The 6,255-nt window shown below is 43.7% G+C and overlaps 1 long non-coding RNA gene across 1 annotated transcript in view; it reads right to left on the bottom strand.

Annotated features, from left to right (window-relative positions):
• LOC123518537 overlaps positions 1 to 6,255 on the bottom strand; it is a 26,638-nt gene extending 20,383 nt beyond the window's left edge. The window contains exons 1-2 of the long non-coding RNA XR_006678813.1: positions 5,855 to 6,255; positions 554 to 666 (exon numbers count right to left, since the gene is read on the bottom strand). This is a non-coding gene — a long non-coding RNA (uncharacterized LOC123518537). The remainder of the gene's footprint in view (positions 1 to 553; positions 667 to 5,854) is intronic.

The following is a 6,255-nucleotide window of genomic DNA, read 5'->3' as shown; positions in this document are numbered from 1 at the left end:
CCAGACGTTACCCTACGGAACGAGCTCAGAGCTCATTATTTCCGATCTACGGATAGGCCTGAGACCAGGCACACACCACACACCGGGACAACAAGGTCACAACTCCTCGATTTACATCCCGTACCTACTCACTGCTAGGTGAACAGGGGCTACACGTGAAAGGAGACACACCCAAATATCTCCACCCAGCCGGGGAATCCCGGTCCTCTGACTTGTGAAGCCAGCGCTCTAACCACTGAGCTACCAGGCGTGTGTGTGTGTTCACTCTTGAGAATGACAAAAGTCGTTCCTAATGTCCCACCACCACTACCAACTATAACACCATCCCCACCACCACTACCACCACCATCGCAATGTCTGCCAAGTGACGGCATACGGGTAAAGTTAAGAGTCAGCAGGGCAGCGTGGCAACCTAGTAACCACATAGCACACTTATAGCATCATGACATTCCTCATCTCCCGTAGTGCATATGGTGACTGGCTGAAGGCTACCAGTGAACTGACTCGAATACAAATAATAACAATGATGATATACTGAACACAGATGACTCACCTTTAATGTCACTGTGTCTGCTATATCCCACGCCTTCACTCAGTCCGGGGCAGGTGTTGAGGGGACGAGGATCAACGCTGGGGCGTGTCCCTTATGTGCCCGTGTGTTGCATCCTGTGCGATAGATCATTATGGTGAGGAAGGGTGTGGTGTCGCTGTTACTGTGTAGTGTGGTGGTGGCGCAAGTTGTCATGTGGGGTATACAACACGTAGGAAGAATAAGGATTGCTGGTACTGAATATATACATATAGGATGCTCATATAGCTTTTATTTTTCTGAGTAGTAGTAGTAGTAGTAGTAGTAGTAGTAGTAGTAGTAGTAGTAGTAGTAGTTGTTGTTGTTGTTGTTGTTGTTGTTGTTGTTGTTGTTGTTGTTGTTGTTGTTGTTGCTGTTGTTGTTGTTGTTATTAATGATGATAACAACAACAACCAAATTATAGTGGAGGTCACCAACTTGCTTCTCGGAATCCACGGAGTCCATTACTAAAATAAGAGTCTAATTCAGTCCTTTATTCATCTCCTTGAATGGTTAAAGCAGTGTTCTTGGTGAAGACACATGTCTGTCCGCATTACGTAGAGATATTACTAAATGAAAGCAGCAGCGTCGGCCTTTGAAGATCTTTCGAAGTTTTCAAGCACAAGAGACTGTAGTCAGTATATATAGGTCATCTGGCGAAAAGACCTGTGTAGATAATGCCTCTCATGTATAGCACTATATAATGGCTTCTTGTAGCTTCCCTTATCTACTTGTGTTCTCATCCCGAAGGTAGGAATACTGGGCAAGGAGGAGGATGGGTGGTGGAGGCAGAAGTATGGGAGGGGTGAGGGAGAAGGGGACACCAGGGTATTATAAAGCTTAAAGGGACAAAGTGTGAGGGGTAGTAGGAGTGGGGGCAGAGAAGAGGAGCGGGTGTGAGCTTTTAAATGCCCGAGAGAGAGGTGGGGGACAAGGAGCAGGAGAAGGGAAGATAGGTGGGAGGTAAGCTAAGAAAGGAGACAACATGCCCACCAGGATACATCAGTTATTAGTTCTGCCAGGGGGAGGAATGGGGGTCTGGGGTTTAAAGGGCCAAGCTTCGGATCTTGGAAGGGAAGTGGAGCTACCCATGATGGTCAGCCAAGCACCATCCCACCATAAAGAGACTAAGTAGAAACAAATGTCATGTGTTCCACCATGTGAAAACCAACGACAGATGCGTCCTCACCAGACCTTGGCTTGGAGGACACAGAGCACGTGTTCACTAAGCATTTCACATTGCCAGACTGAAGAATGCTGAGACGTAAAAAAATCAGTAATGAGAAGAATCAGATAATTGGTGGTATGGGAAGCAGACCATGTAGTGTCTGTAGATGTCTCAGTTCATAACGTAACACTAATGTACGAGTATAGTAATGTATTTAGCGTCTCATTACACCAATACACCAACATAAGCCGTGCTCACCACACGAGCGCAGTTCTCCATCCCTGGCAGATATCTCATAACGCAGCTGCCTTCACTTAGCCAGGCTGCGGCAAGTGTCAGGCCCCAGGTGTCGCCGCCTGGGTGACACAGGCTGTCTTTTGTGTTGTGGCTGAGAGTCATAACACCACACACAGCTCGGGTCTGCTACAGGACAGTGGTCTAGCATGCCGCGCCTCAATACCCCTCCCTATACAGGCAGACTCCAGCAGTTCTCATCGAGTGTTACGACCGGGACTCAAATTACCTAACTCCAAACAGGGCAGTTCAAATCTTTCCTCTGAATTAAATGTTTAAAATTGTCTTCAGTCGCCCATGTTGTGCTACACCTTTCGCTATCTTCTAGCGATATTTGCATCGTTAATATATTAGTGTCTAGTAAATACCAACAGTACACACTTCAGTTACTGCATCTCTCTCTCTCTCTCTCTCTCTCTCTCTCTCTCTCTCTCCACTCTATTTATCACTTTATTCTTATCTAGTCTCTTCCCTATTTTGTCTACTTAAAACAACCGTGGGTGCATACCAGTAAGCTCACTTATAACCCTTTCCTTGACAAATAACCTGGAACACTGTCTATGAGTTTGTATCCACCTTGCTATGACTTGAACTTCACTTAGCTTGTATTAATGTAAGCTCCTTGAGAATATAATGAGTAATCCACTTAGCGAAGTAAAAAATACGCAGTTCAAGTTCTCTCTCTCTCTCTCTCTCTCTCTCTCTCTCTCTCTCTCTCTCTCTCTCTCTCTCTCTCTCTCTCTCTCTCTCTCTCTCTCTCTCTCTCTCTCTCTCTCTCTCTCTCTCCACAGATCTATTTTACTTCATTAAAGTAAGCTCGCAGTTGCGGCTGATGAAAGTCCCAGTGACCCGTAGGGTTTAGTCATTGTCACTTGGGCGCCAAGCGAGCAACTCTAATGCGATCCCTCGTCATTAACCTCCAAAACGGCGAAATCGTTTATGGCGCCGCCCCCGCGAAACTCTGGAATGCAGGAGAGGTGCACCGGTCACCCTACATGTGTTACTTGCTCCACACTCGAGCAGTGAGGGAATGGAGTGGACTCACTACTCGTGCACGAAAATGATACGCTAACGATAGTCTTCATGTCTCTCCCTACACAGATAAAGACATCGTTCCTCCTGGCCGCACAGGACACTACAAGTCTATATTCGCTCCCGAGGGATGACTGGGACAGTCCGACAATGACAATCCCGGCTTATCACCCTCATCGCTGCTACTGACCGTACACACTCACTCTCAGACCTCTAAAATCGGCTCACCACAAATAAACAGAACAAATAGTAACACCAGCTCGCCCATAGCACACCATCATATATATATAGGAAGAATGTCAAGCCTTGAAGGAATTTCGTTCAAGGAAGTTCAATGACGCCAGCTGATCAAGGCGAGCAAACCGCCTCTTCCCAGTTCCCTCGAATGTCGTTGATGACTCACATTCCCGTCTGGTGGCGGTGAGTCAGGGTGGCGACCTGTGGGTGCGGCACGTGATTGGATTTTTATTTTATTTATTTATTATTTTTTTCATTGTTTGTCTCAGCATTGTCGGGTGAAGTCAAACAGTGGTCCGGTCAGGCCCGAGAGATACAAAAAGGGCAGGAACAGACAGGTAGAATCCTGTGCAGCCAGGGAGCCGGTGAGAAGCAATACAATACCCCCACACAGACGCACCGTAGCTACGTGCTGCTACCTGTTGCTGACGTCAGTAGAAAGGAATCTGCTAACGATGACGTAACCGCAGCATCCTGTTAGCGAGGCAACGCTGATAAGTCCGGCGGCTGATGCACACTATAGCTGGTTGTGTGATGGGGTACAGCTGACTTTCATTCAATCGACTTACGCCAGCGACACATGCCACGTCAGAGAGAAAGAAAGTTCACTGTCCCCACACTGCCCTTCCACGACGCATCTCTCTTCGCCTTATTCTAAATTGAACTTTTTCGTATGAGGTGTGATCTCGGCGCACTAAAAGGGTACTTGAATAAAACTAAACACACACACACACACACACACACACACACACACACGTTATTCCACATGACGTTATTGGCGATACGCACATTCTAGAATCTAGGGCTAGGCTACTATTGGCTGCTGTGAGAGAGAGAGAGAGAGAGAGAGAGAGAGAGAGAGAGAGAGAGAGAGAGAGAGAGAGAGAGAGAGAGAAGGGGCGTAAGGTGTCAGGTTGGTGGTTACGATATCTAATCACTCGTTTTATAATAATGATTTAACTGAAACGTGTCACTTGAGTTTTTTTCTATCCCTGCTCAACTGGTGCATGCCAAGCCACCCACAACATTAAAAAAAAAAATAATAATTAGAATAATAATAATAAAAAAAAAGTAAATAAATAAAAAAAAAATAAAACCTCACTGGACTCATCAAATCTTTACCGGTGACACGACTCAACAAAGGCTCCTTGCTTAAGGTATTGCACAAAGGAATACCAAACTGTAAAACTGTCAGGAGTATGTACCGTAGGCCATAGGCGGATCTAGAGAGGTTTTCTGGGAGGGGCCAATGAGGATAGGGGCGTTTTTTTTTCTAGCGAGAGGAATTGGCGAGCGAAGCGAGCCCTATCAGCTGGGGGGTTCCCAGCCCCCCCGAGAAAATTTTGAGATTTTGAGCTATTTTATGTGTTTTTTGGAGCCACCTGAGCAATGGCTCTCAGAAAAAATCCTGTGTTTCAACAATAATTTTTTTGCTATTTAGAAATGTCATTTAGTATTTGTTCACAAGAAAATTGCAATAGGTCAAATAAAATACTTTCTAATTCAAAATATATATATATATATATATATATATATATATATATATATATATATATATATATATATATATATATATATATATATATATATATATATCAGGGGCGTATGGTGGTTTCTGTCACAAGGTGTGCTGACCTTATATTTTGGGCGGAATACAGTTAATTTACCAGCTCAATGAGAGTCTTATGTTACCAAGCGCTCTTGTTGACATAATCTTGGAAAAAGGAACTGTTAGGCTACCAGTAACGAAAATGAACAATGCTCATAGAGTGATGATATGTTTCATCTTACATTTATTGATAAAAATGTAATATGGTTGTTTATACCTTGTTCCCAAAGAGGAATGGAGAGGGTAATGTTGGGGATAACTCGAAGAGATAGGAAACAAGCTTTCTGGATTAGAAAACAAACAAAAGTAGACGATATTCTGAAAACACACACGAATCTGTTTACAGTCTTTGATCAGCTGAGCGCATGCAGGGTTGTCAATAGCAGAACATTGGAATTACACCGCTAATAATGCGCTAGATTAAAAATAATAATGTAATCGACTTCACTTGGTTCTCAATTACACTTTAATCATCTTTAGTTTAAACACGTGATATAGCCTAGCTATAACTATAATATTACAAAAATTTGTTAGAGATCAAACCCAAATTATATATCTAATGAAAAGTGCCATCTTGGCAATCTTGCCTCTGCTGAATCGTTCGTCTATTTCGTCTGTAGTCAACTTTGTCTTCCTTCAGCTTCCTTTATTGACTTCCTTCGTGGCATAGCTTTATACTATTTCTTTTTATAACAAATTAGTAAGACTTACAGGTTCGAAATTATAAATCAATAACCTAGTATGTACACTAGAGTTAATAAAATCATGCATACAAACTCTGCCACAAAAACGAACACTCAGTTGTTGTGCGTTCCAGCACGCCTAATGCAGTTTTGAACTTCATATAAATAAAAATAAGAGTAGGCCTAGTAGCCTACAGCTGCACATTCATCATTATCATAATATAGGAGAAGCCGGGGTAATTATTAGTGCAGTCGGTACTAACCTTAAAAATGAGTAGAAACTTGCCGAGAGGGGAGAACTGTAGAAGTTAGTGGTCATTGGCGGCTAAGTGGCTGCCCGCTAGACAACCAACATGGAAGCTGAACGCCGACGAATGACTGGCAGGCTGGCAGCTTGCTGCTCAGCTGATTTATTATTATTAAAGATTTGACATCTCTCACGATTATCGCTTAATTTGGTCGCTAAATCAAATTAGTATTAGAATGCAGAATGCATCCTATTCCTTGGCAACCAAGAAATATTATGCATTTCAATTTCAATTGTAATTTCCAGGGACATTGTGGAGAAAATGGGGAATCTGACCCACTGAATTGCAAGGTTGGCCTCTTAGGGGCGCCAATCAAGCTTCTGGGGGGGGCCATGGCCCCCATGGCCCCCCCCTAA

The sequence above is a fragment of the Portunus trituberculatus genome, chromosome 44 (genome assembly GCF_017591435.1).
Source record: "Portunus trituberculatus isolate SZX2019 chromosome 44, ASM1759143v1, whole genome shotgun sequence".
In the NCBI taxonomy this organism is placed as follows: domain Eukaryota; kingdom Metazoa; phylum Arthropoda; class Malacostraca; order Decapoda; family Portunidae; genus Portunus; species Portunus trituberculatus.
Note: the sequence above shows the minus strand (reverse complement) of the source record. Positions and strands in the feature narration are given on the sequence as shown.